The sequence below is a fragment of the Cannabis sativa genome, chromosome 2, assembly GCF_029168945.1.
Source record: "Cannabis sativa cultivar Pink pepper isolate KNU-18-1 chromosome 2, ASM2916894v1, whole genome shotgun sequence".
NCBI lineage: Eukaryota > Viridiplantae > Streptophyta > Magnoliopsida > Rosales > Cannabaceae > Cannabis > Cannabis sativa.
In genome coordinates this window covers 6,515,596-6,529,084 of record NC_083602.1, presented here as the reverse complement: position 1 = coordinate 6,529,084, position 13,489 = coordinate 6,515,596, and the positions used below count along the sequence as shown (strand labels likewise).

Below are 13,489 nucleotides of genomic sequence, written 5' to 3'. Positions count from 1 at the left end.
CTAAAGCTGCTAAATTGAGGGGAGAAATTAATAACTTTTGCCAAAATGATGGTGAATCTTTGTATGAAGCTTGGAAGCGGTTTAAAGATCTATTGAGAATATGCCCTCATCATGGTATGGAGCAGTGGATGGTGGTTTAAAAATTTTATATTGGTTTATGTCCTACTACTAGGACCATCATTGATGCTGCATTTGGAGGCACATTCATGAAAGTGCAACTAGAGCTTATGAATTACTTGAAGACATGGCAATGAACAACCACCAATGGTATGGTGAAACAACGATTGTGAAGAAGAAAGTTGGTATTCATGAATTGGATGCCATTACTACTTTGACATCTCAGGTAGCTACTCTTACTAAGTAATTGTAGAAGACAACTGAAGCTGTCAAAGTTGTACAAACGGGTTGTGAAATCTGTGGAGGACCACACACTCTTGACAAGTGTGAATCTACTAAAGATGTTTTGATGACGTACTCAAGTGCAAGCTATTGCCAACTTTTAGAGGCAATTCAATAATCCATTTTCATATACATACAATCCTGGGTAAAGAAATAATCCAAATTTCTCATGGAAGAATAATTAGAATCAAGCCCAGCAAAATATGCCTTAGTAACAGCAAGCTAACCCATAAACAAGCCAATCCTCTACTCCTCAACAGTGTAATCAACAAGCTCCATCTTATGAACTACAGGTTGCTTTGCTAACCCTCACTAACACACAAACTTAGTTTATGACTAAGACCAGAGCATTTATCAGAAGCCTTGAGATACAAGTGGGGCAATTAGCAACTCTACTCAATAATAGACCTCAAGAAAATAAGTAGAGCAACCTGTGGTACAAAATAAGGAGAATCAAGATGAGAATTCTGGAACAACTATTGAAGAGGTAAAAGATGACTGTCATAACATAAAAAAGATCCCTCTAGTAGCAGCTGAGTAGCCAGTTCGAGTTCCATATCCTCTAAGGCTTAGAAAAACTACACTTGATAAACAGTTTTCTAAATTTTTAGAGGTATTCAAGAAGTTGCACATTAATATTCCTTAGATGAAGCCTTGGACAAAATGCCTAGCTATGTGAAATTTATGAAGGAGATCTTGTCCAAGAAAAGGAAGTTAGAGGATTATGAAATGGTAGCTCAAACTAAAGAATACAGTGCTATTTTGAAAAAGAAATTACCACAGAAGCTTCGGGATCCAGACAGTTTTACAATTCCCTGCACCATTGAGAAGTTCCAATATAAGCAAGCACTATGTGACTTGGGTGCAAATATTAATCTAATACCCTTATCAGTATTCAAGAGACTTAGTTTGGGGTAAGCAAGGCCAACAGCAGTTACTCCTCACTTAGCAGATAGATCAGTTAACATCCACGGGGTGTTATTGAAGATCTACTTGTTAAAGTGGATAAATTTATCTTTCCTATTAATTTCATCGTGCTTGATATGGAGGAGGATGCTGATGTGCCTATCATTCTTGGAAGACCATTCTGAGCCACAGGACAAGCACTTATAGATGTTTAGAAAGGTGAATTAAAACTGCGAGTTCAAGGTGAGGAAGTTGTTTTCAATGTCTTATAAGCTATGAATTATCCAAGGGAGAGTGAGTTGCTTTGCTATAAATGTTGTTGACCAATTTGCTTCTAAAAAGGAATTATTTTCTAATTCTTTGATGATGGCTCTAACTCAATTTCGCGAGGACTTTGATGATAGTGAAGTAATGGAATATTTAAATTGGATAAACTCTCAAGGTCCTTACTATAAGAAAGATATGAGTAGTTGGGACAAGGGCCTAGAAGATCATTGCCTTCTGTGGAGATGCCACCTGAGCTCGAACTGAAGATTCTGCCAGACCATTTAAGGTATGGTTACTTGGGTGAAAACAAAACTTTTCTTGTTATTGTTTCTACTCATCTTTTTGGTGTAGAACTTGAAAAGCTTTTGAGAGTACTAAGAGCCCACAAGCTTGCCATTGGTTGGACTCTAGCTGACATTAAGGGGATTAGTTCCTCTATTGTAATGCATAAAATCCTCCTTGAAACTGATAGCAAACCTTATATTGATGCTCAAAGGAGGTTGAATCCAACAATGAAGGAAGTGGTGATTAAAGAAACTTTGAAATGGCTTGACAACAACGCAGTCTATCCAATTTTAGATAGTGCATGGGTGAGTCCAGCACAGGTTATTCTAAAGAAGGGTGGTATGACTGTGGTGACGAATGAAAATAATGAACTCATCCCAACTCGAACTGTTACGGGATGGAGGGTGTGTATCGACTACGCAAGCTCAATAAGGCAACAAGGAAGGATCATTTTCCTTTGTCATTCCTAGATCAGATGCTTGCAAGCTTGCTAGCCACAATAATCATTGCTTCCTAGATAGTTATTTTGGGTACCATCAAACTACCATAGCTCTAGAGGATCAAGAGAAGACTACTTTCACTTGTCCTTATGGTACTTTCGCTTTTAGAAGGATGCCATTTGGGTTCTGCAATTCTCCTATGACATTTTAGAGATGCATGGTGGTTATTTTTTCAGAAATGACAGAGAAAACCATCGAAATCTTCATGGATGATTTTTATTGTATTTGGGTCTTCTTTTGACACTTGCCTGAAAAATTTAGAAGCAATTTTGCAGCGTTGTGAAGACACTAATCTTGTTCTGAATTGGGAAAAGTGTCACTTTATGGTCACAAAAGGTATTGTTCTTGGCCATAAAATTTCAAGCAGGGGTATAGAAGTAGATCATGCAAATATTGCTACTATTGAGAAGCCTCCATCTCCAGTCTCAATAACAGGAGTAAGAAGTTTTCTTGGCCACACTGGATTTAATAGAAGGTTCATCAAAGACTTTTCCAAAATCTCAAACATCTTTCAAATTTTCTAATGAATGGAGTAGTTTTTTATTTCAATGATGAATGCCTTAAAGCTTTTAATGTGTTTAAGGAAAAACTTATTTCTGCTCCTATTTTAGTGTCTCCAAATTGGAATTTGCCTTTTAAACTAATGTGTGATGCCAGTGATTATGCAGTAGGTCCAGCCTTGGGGCAAAGAGTTGATAAGGTTTTCAGGACTATCTATTATGCTAGTAGATTTCTTAATGGTGCTCAGATATATTATGCCACAATAAAAAAAAGAGTTACTAGCTATTGTCTTTGCATTTGACAAGTTCAGACCTTATCTAATTGGTAACAAAGTGATTGTTTATATTGATCACTCTACTATCAAGTACCTGATGACAAAGAAATATGTTAAGCCTAGCCTGATTAGATGGGTTCTTTTGCTTCAAGAATTTGATATGGAGATTCGCGACAAGAAAGGAACTAAGAATTTAGTAGCAGGCCACTTGTCAAGACTTGAAGTAGAAGAAATAGAAAATGAGAAAGCAGTGTAGATAAATGACTCTTTTCCTGATGAACTACTTTTTTCAGCAAATGAAGTACCATGGTTTGCTGACATTGTAAACTTTCTAGTAGCAAAAGTTTTGCCTCCTGATACTACAAAGCGGCAGTTGAAAAAGTTTTATTCAGAGGTAAAACATTACAACTAGGAAGAACCAATACTCTATAGGCATTGTGTTGATCAGGTAATTCGGTGATGTGTTCCAGAAGAAGAAATGAATTCAATACTTACCCATTATCACACTAAACAATGTGGTAGGCACTTTAGAGCTTTTAGAGTAACAACTAAGGTATTGCAAAGTGGTTTCTATTGGCCTTCATTGTTTAAAGATGCTAATGATTTTGTCAAAGCTTATGATTATTGTTAATGAACTGGAGATATTTCACGGAGAAATGAGATGCCTTTGCATGGCATTCTTAAAGTGGAACTTTTCGATGTATGTGGAATAGACTTCATGGGTCCTTTTCCATCATCTCATAATCATGAGTATATCTTTTTAGTTGTGGATTATGTATCCAAATGGGTGGAAGTTGCTGCTACAAGAACCAATGATGGTAAGACTCTGCTTAATTTTCTTCATAAGCACATTTTTACTAAATTTGGTACACCCTGAGCTCTCATAAGTGTCACAGGCTCACTTTTTCAGGCAGCGAAACACCCATGCAGCACCTTGACTTCTCAAAGCCAAGGTCAGCCTTCCAACTATCCGAGTAATAATGGGTTCATTTTCCACGCGACTGTGTGCCTCGTACACACTTTCGTCCCTCGAATAACTCCTGTCGAGTCATGCTCGCAAGCATCCATGAGTGCATCCATGCATCGAGGCTCTCAAGCTAAGATACTTGCACTGTCCATAGGTTCCCACTATGATAAGGAAAATCTCAATACCGACGCTCACCTAGTCACTCGTGACCAAGGTAGCATGTATGGCAAGATGACAACACTAAGCTGATATGCCAATGCTTCTAATCAAGCCCCATTCGATACTGTCCGAACAGTCTCCCTCATTGCCCAAGGACTCCAATACGTCCATGGTCCAATCCTCAAGGCACCATACCTCCACACATGTTGCCAAGCCCTTAAGATAAGACACCAAACTAGTAGCATACATTTGACCTTTGCCTCTTTCTAGCATGGTGCATTCGTCCCATGCATGTATGCAAACTAGCCCACAAATGACTACTTGTGTCTTCTCGTGTCAAGACTCATGGCCAAGGCACACCATAATGTCTCTTAGAGGTTTAGGCCACGTCTCTTGCAAGCGGCATACCAACAAGCCAATGAAAACGTACCTGCTAATCTCTAATAGCATTCTTAGATGCACTACCGGGTCGGTTGATAATGTCCATGAGTATTCCAACTCATGGAGACATATGAGTCATCTTGTGGTTCTCATATTCCCTCCTTATTAGTCCCACTGACTAGTAGTATCTCACTTAGCACCAAGGTGGCAGGGGGTGGTGGAGAGCTGACACCAGGTACTCCCCTCTTAAAGAGCATTCTAAGCTTTTAGCCTTCTACTAGGAACATATATGATTTTTTCTCTGTAGACATATGGTCATCACCATATACCAAATCATAGAGTTTCTCAAATCCGATTATGTCATTGTATTCATAGACCCAAATAAATAGCAAATATCAAATCCTGTCCCGATCTAAATAATATTGAAGATATTTATGAAAATACCACTGTCGTACAAACTAAGCATCAATATGCCACCAGCATGCACACCAACATGCGCCACCACTTGATCACCACTTGGCCACCTTATGGGCATCACCTAGTTTGTATTGTGTCGTCTTTAATCACATGTTACATTCTCCCCCACTTCAACATGTTGATGCCCTCATTGATGGACCATAGGCAAATCTTCCTAATCTTGACTCTTAAGCTCACTCCAAGCTTCATCTAAATTCTAAGTCTGCACTTGTCCCTCTATCTATGTAGAACCACCCACTTGGTGACGATCTGCCTCGTCCACTCTTGGACATGATCAATGAACCTATGCCACTTTCGCTATTTAGAATCACCCATGGAGTAGTGCCTCTGCACTTGAATACTTCCTCCAACATGAACTTGTCTGAGTCTAATACAATGCCCCTCCAGTTAACCAAGTAGCCCTTACAACATTGATGCTAAAGCTAACACATCCTCTAATAGTAGCTCACTCGCCGATTGTCGAATGCATACTTCTTTTAGCAAGGACTAAGTATGGTGCACCCCTTGGGGTGAGGTTCGCAAAGTAACCGTACCCAACATCACCTAACACGCTTCCACTAAAGCCAAGTCCCTCTGGACAAGTCCCTCTAGAAACTTCACACGCCAACTCCATGGCGCACCATCTTCCTGATGGCAATTGAGCAAGACACTCTTATCACATGATAAAATTTGATGTGTCCCTTTTGGACGAGGCTCGCAAGCCAACTGCACCCAATGCAGCACCAAGTGCACTCTTTCACACATTCTCTTAGCGACATACTCAATATTGGCCCTCCGGCCCTACGACACTTCCACAGCTTCATGCAAAATGCCCTTTTGACCCAATGCATAAGTGTTCCTCTGAGCTTCTTTCATGTGTTCAATGATCTATCAATCACCCAAAACCACGAATTTTCCCTTTAACTCCTGCTTGTGTCGGCTCTCTAACACTATGTCACAAGTGCATCTTCCAAAATTAACCATGCATCCTCTAATTGTTGGAATTTATTTTACCAGGATCTTAGATCTACTCACAAGTATGTTTATTAACATCCTAAATATGAACTTTCTAAAACGATAAATTAAACACATATAAAGTTAAAGAAACCTTACATTGGGTGCAGCGGAATAATATGACTCCTTCCGTTCAGATATCTAGCCCTTGATTCCTTTCTGTAGCAGAGCATTATCAATATCTAAACCTGGATCTCTTTCTCTGAATCTTTGATGCTGAAACTCCTTTGCTGATGATCTTTCTTCACGATCTTCCTCACTATGATTGAGGTATCACTTGATGTGTGTGGGCACTACTCATACACTAAGGATTTCGAAATTATCAAGGAAGAAGAGAGAGAGAGTGGTCAGCTAAAGATAGGGAGAGGGAAGGCTCAGTTTTTCTGAATAGAAAAAGTCAGAAGAAAAGTGTAATTTTCCTGAAGCCTTCACTATCTATTTATAGCATTCCTACTAGGGTTAGATTTGAATTATATGGCATTAAAATAATGAAAAAATCAGTTTAAATTTCCTACAAAAGTGGCTGGCCCTAAACTTAGTGGATTGGGCCTTGCTTTTTGCAATTTTGCAATTTTAACACCTTTTGTATCTGATTTTCTCAAAAATGCCAATTTCCTAATTCAACCATTTAAATGCCAATTCTAACTATTTAATAACTATAAATAATTATTAAATAATATTGTCATTTATCATATTTATTAATTGAACCATACAAAGTATCATAATTAACAAATATGCCCCTATAAACTCTTTCTTTACAATTTCGCCCTTACTTAGTGAAAAATTCACAAATAGACATAGTCTAATTTGAGAATTATAATTGATTAATCAAAACCAATTACATGAGTCTTACAAGCAATATTATCTCAACTAGTGGGGGGACCATGGGTCTATATAACCGAGCTTCCAATAAGTAGATCAAGAATTTAGCACTAAAATTCACTAACTTATTAATTCTTCGTTGAATCCACGCATAGAACTTAGAATTGCACTCTCGGTATATAGAATGCTCTATATGTTCCACCATATAGACACATCATTAGTTATCCATTGTTATAATCCTAATGTGATCACTGATCCTCTATATGAATGATCTACACTGTAAAGGGATTAAATTACCGTTACACCCTACAATGTATTTATTCCTTAAAACACTTGACCCCGTATAAATGATATTTCAGCTTATGTGAAATGAGTACTCCACCATTTATGTTCGTTTGGTCAAGCTCGAAGGAGATCACCCTTTGCTTACTATTTGCCAGATAGAAGCTATAGATTCCATGTTTATGCTAGTGCTCCCACTCAATTGCACTACCGTGTTCCCAAAATGTACGTATCACCCTGACCTAAAAGTAGGCTTAACTAACAAATCAAAGAACACGAATAGCCTTTCAAGATTGAGCCTAATCATATCTGGATTAAGATCATTTGATCTAGGATCAACTAGGCGATATTGACTTGAATAGATATTACGGTAAGTTTAATAAATCTAAGTCAAAGTTCAATATCGGTCCCTTCCGATGCATACTCCATGCATCCAACCTGAGCTTTACTTTAACCAATGCTCTGGAAAGAACATAGCACTTCTCCAAATGCAAGTAAACTCTTGTTGTAGATTATCATATCAGTAAAACCCTGTGTCTGATAAATCTAGGAAACTTTATTCACATAGTCATGTTTACTTTCCAATGTGTTGACGGCACAATAAACAGGATCAAGTATGTGAAAAGGGTTTCAGATGAATTTATACATTATGTACATATAATCATGAAATAAATCATGTGAACCATGCAACATTAAATGTTATTTCTGATCTATATTAATAAACAAATCTGATTATATTGAAATGAGTTTTATTTAGGGCATAAAACCCAACAAACTCCCACTTGCACTAATATAAAACAAAAAGTGCGTTTCAAATAATCTCAACACCTTGATATGCAAATCAAGTGTAGTAGTAGTAAACTCCTCATAATAGGATCTGAAAGGTTGAATTAACCACAACCTTTTCTCCACTATTACTCTTCCTTAATCACAAAATCATTGATAATGTGAAATTCCTCTCTATATGTTTACTCTCTTGGGATACTGGATTCTATATCTTTGGCAACTACTTTTGGTTAATCAGGAAATTAACACTAGTAGTTTAAGGCAATTTGGAATGGTGCCAAAGATGTATAGAACTTTCCTTAGACTGAATAAGTACCTTTCTGCGGCTTTAACATTCAGTCTCTCTGGTAGACCTAGAGACTTCAGATAGGTTTTTACACTTCTCCAAAATCACTATTCCACCCCCAGAGTAATCATCATCTTATCAGAAAGATTTTCTAGCACAAAGGCAAATTTCGAAATCTGATACGGTGTAGTCTAAGAGTTTTAAACACACCCTTATAGACTAACATATAGTTCCTCTTCTTTATCTTAGGATTTACTTGATTGTCTTCCAATGTTCTTCTCCTGGATTAATCTGATACCTACTCATTACTCCCACTCAACAAAGTGTCTGGTCCAAGGCATACAAAAGCATATCTAAGACCTCTCACTGTTGATGTAAGAAATTCTTTCATGGCTTTATCTTTTCTGGAATAGTTAAGACTTTTCCTTAGATAAATAAAATCTATACCTAAGAAGTTGTGAAGCTTCTATAGATTGCCATTAGAAAGAAAATGCTTCAGCATCTTACTAAAGTAAGTTGCTTGCATTAGAGTAAGTAATTACCAGGTATACCACAAGCCATAGATTTAGATAAACTCAAACATATAATACTAGGAACAGGAAGTTTGTTAAGTCTATTGAATGGACTTATAAACAAAAATTTCCTTTTATGTCCTTGTAATAGAAAACTTTAGGTTATTCCATGTGAATGGATTAAACCATAGTTCTATTGGCTTTCTTCTTAGTTTCTTATCTTGACAATCCATTACTTGTTTAAACTCACAATGGATTTTAATCACTAGTGTCTCCCAAGTCATAAGAAGGTGAGTTCCTAGAAACTCTCCCACTACGACAAGGTACCGTGAATTATGTCGAAGAAAACTAAATGGTATTGATCTCTTCGGTTGTGACAAGACAACAGAGGCAGTGGGATCATCATATGTTATAAGATGATAGAACACTTTTGGAATCAAGAATAAATATCTCCTTTATTTGCTACTTGTTTTTCAGACTTAGTCATTTTCTTAGAAAAGTAGTATTTGTTTGAACAAACACTTTCTTATCTATTGACAATGGGATGGTCCACCCCTAATCACTTAGAAAAGCTAACAAACCATGGTTAACAGTTCTAGCCTTTCTTAAGATTTTGATTAGGTCATCCATGAATCTAGTAATGATTTACATTAAGTATACAACCATTACATCATTCTGAAATTGTATTACCATAGAAGGATTTAGGCAACGACTAGTAACTAATCATCAACATGCAACTCGAAATTTCTGGGGAGGTAAGTTTGGATATAATTCAAAAATCAATTTAATGATCTTTGAACTGCATATCTACTAACTATTTCTCCACCCCTATCAGTTCGCAAGATCTTTAACCACTTACCTTAATGGTTTTAACCATTGCTAGAAATTTATGAAATTTTCAAACATTTCAAATTTCTTGCTAAAAGGTATAATCTAGAGTTATCGTTTTAAGAATACAACGAAAAACTCATATCCACCCCTGAATGTACATCCATCTGCGAATGAGATGAACTACTTTCAGTGGTTATAGGCATATTAACTCTTTGCAGAGATTGATCTTGTCAAAACCACTATGAACAAGATACAAATGCCATAGATTAAGAAAATGTGGTAGTGTCTATGATGACATAGGTTTAGTTACATCAAAGAGTTCTTAGAATACTTCAAGTGGATCCTGGTCACAGAATACCTAACTCACATTCCATACAGTTTTAATCCATTAATAAAAGATGGATATTAAACACTTGAGAAAGTGTAACTGTATTGTATTCTGGAATTAGAAATTTAAGAAAATTTCTATTTGGAATCTAAAATTAAAGTCAAAGACTTAAATTTATACCAAATATAATGAGTAATTCTATCTTGGACCACCACTACTAATACAAACTCTAAGTCAGATTTGCCCATACAAGTAGGAGATTTCTAAGATTGAGGATTTATATCAATTGGGAATAGAATTTCGGGGTTATAATCATATGCGTCATTTAATTTCTTAAGAGAAAATATAATGACATGAAATGATTCATAGACCATTCATCCAATGATATATTTGAAAGCTAATTCGAAATGAATAAGCTAAGAGGAATTAGGATAATTTCGTTTAAAATAAGAATCCAACGATGCTTCGATTAGCGAAAGTCAAAGTAATCTTATTTATATAATCTTCTTGTTTCATATCGTAAAAATACTAGTCTAAGGTGTCATCAATTGATGAACAGCTAGATGTCGCATATACAATATTTATCTTTCGAGATCTAACACTATTATGTATGTCTAATGGTGAAAATCCACTAGGGATTTATCTCATTAGATAAACAAGCCAAGTTAGACCAACAATGAAGATTCGAAATTAAACTACAACTTAATAACAGAAAATAACATGGTTCAATATAAATTCATACACAATTCAGAAATTATAAACATATAGCAAGTAGGAATGACAAGTGAAAATACTAAAACTTACAATCCTAAATAATTTCCAAGGTTTTCAACAACCGATATCGGTTGTCCCGTTTAGGCGAGAGTCAAAGCTACCATTCATTGAATAGAGTTGTCAGCTCGTCTAAAATGTTAAACATTCTAGCAACCTTTTATTCGATCAAGATTGGAATTCAGCGTTGTCCCGTTTAGGCGAGAGTCAAGGCAATTCTATCTTATGAGCTTCCACCATTGTTTCATAATTTGCAAGTCAAGTATGGTCGCCACCATTAGGGTGATCCATACCATACAAAACACTTACAAACTACTTATCATGCGAGGTTAAACGATGCGAAATTGCTAATGAACGTTCCTCCATTAGGGAGGATTACTCACTAAAACAAACGCGGTGTAAAACCCACAATGGAGATCGAATGTCTCTATAATAAAGCTCATTATTTGAAAAGAGTTGTATTTTCTTTTATTCTCTTTATTTATTCTATTTATTTTAAATATATATTTATTTAATTAAAATTTCCAATTTAGAATGAAAAATTCTAAATTTAAATTTTAATTTAATATTTATAAATTTTACTTAGATGGATATGAAAATAACATGAATTATTTCCATCTTAGTAATAATTTCCAATAAATATTTAGAAAAAAAATATTTAAGTTGTTACAAAATTAATTTAAATTAATTTACAACTCAAATTTAATTTTCTATAAATATATATTGCATTTCGAAAAAATTAAAGTATATAAGAATACAATTTTCGAAAAATGCATATTAAAATAAAAAATAAATCATGGAAAAATTATTCTAATTTAATGTTGGCCCAAAATTAATTAATAAAATTAATTTACAACAAAAAATATAATTTTCCTATTTAATTAAATATATAAGAAAAATTACAAATATTTAAGTATGATGATGAAAATCAACTTAAATATTAATTTTCTATTTAATTAAATACACTAGAAAAATACTTCAAGCAAAAATATCACCTATCTAGATTTTCCTTTGACTAATTAATTCTATTTCTAATAATATACTTTAATTCAATTTATTTTAAATTAATCAATAAATGAAAAAATCATTGATTTAAGTTGATCCAAGAATTAATTAAAATAAATAATTAATTTACAACTTAATCTATTTTTCAAGATAAAATTCAAAATTCTAGCATTTAAGAAATGCAATTTCGAAAAATTGATTGATAAAATAAAGAAAAAATATATTTTGAAAATTATTTAAATTTAGTTGAAAAATTAAATTTCAACTAAAAATAATTTTCTTTATAATTAAATGTCATGAAAAAGAAATATTTAAGTATGATGATTAAATCAACTTAGATATTTTATTTTCAAATTAATTAAATGTATTAAATTCAAGAAATAAATAATTAAGTGTAGAGAAGGCTTAATTATTAATCTCTAGTTTAATACTAGGAAAAATATACTTAAAATAAATTGTACCAAAATTAATTATATAAATAATTAATTTCACAATTTATAATATTTTCCTATTTAATATTAGAAATAATAAGTAGTCTAGAAATAACTATCTAGAAAATATCTTATTTGACTAAGTATCTTTTCCACAAAATTTGAAAAAATATCTAATTTAAGTTGTATTAGAAAAAATCTAGAACTTAAATATTTTCAAATTTAAATTTAATTAAATATCAAAAATTAAGTTGTAACCACTTAATTTGAAAATATTCCATTTTAAGTTAATATTCGAAAAAATATTAACTTAAAAAATATCTAAAGAATCTTAATAACCAATGCCTAAAATTCCTCAACTTAATTTTGAAATTTGAAATTCAAAAGATATTCAGATTTAAGTTGGTTAGTTGTAGATAACTAAATATCAACTTAAATAGGAATATTTAATGAAAAATTTAAATTAAGCTCCAGAAAGAATCTAGATGGTTATAATCCTATATTTAATTAAATACAAGAAAATACATATAGTTTAGCTTAGAATAAAAAAAATTCTTTAAACTATATTTTTCTTAAATTAATTTCAAAATAAATGAAATTAATTATGTTGCTAATCAATTTTTATTAGGTTAAACTAGTGTAATTAACCTAGTACGATTATTCAAATCGAGCAAATGGGCCTTCACAATTGGGGTGGTTTGTGTGAGGGGTCTTGGGTTCAGTATGTCGTACCCACTTCTATGGCTCCCAACTCTCACACAAGGCCCAAAAGAGAGGAATTTAACCTTAATAAGAACAACTGTTATTCATTGAGTAAGCCCAATAACTAAATGGGCCTAAATAAATTCTATCAAGAACTATGATAATTTATTTTAGCAACAACAACCTATATGTATCTATAATCAAATTAAACACATAGGCTCACACAGGCACACTTTGGATGGGTCCTATCATGTTGCTAGGTCATACACAGATGAAAGAAGATTGTAAAATTTACCTGTTACAAATTATTAACTTGACCAAGGGAGCCATCAGATCATTAGATCTGGTAAAAAGTAACCATGGCTATTTGCAATCAAGTAATAATAGGTTTTGAAAACTTACAAACAAGCTAAAACACATACTCCTGCAACAGGGTTAGCTGGATAGTTGGAAGTAGGATTTATTTAATTTTAAATAAATAATTTCGAATAAATAAATAATTAAATTAAAAAAAATATTCGAAAAATAATTTAAAAAAAAAATTAATTTCGGAATTTAAAATTAAATTTCGAAAATAAAAAAAAAATAAAATTAAACCTACTTTTTATCTTATATCTATTTAAA

The 13,489-nt window shown here is 33.6% G+C and overlaps 1 non-coding gene across 1 annotated transcript; it reads right to left on the bottom strand.

Moving 5' to 3' along the window:
- Window positions 1-11: 11 nt before the first annotated feature.
- Window positions 12-118, bottom strand: LOC115721620 (small nucleolar RNA R71). The gene has a single exon (XR_004012628.1). It is a non-coding gene; the product is annotated as a small nucleolar RNA R71 (small nucleolar RNA).
- Window positions 119-13,489: the final 13,371 nt, after the last annotated feature.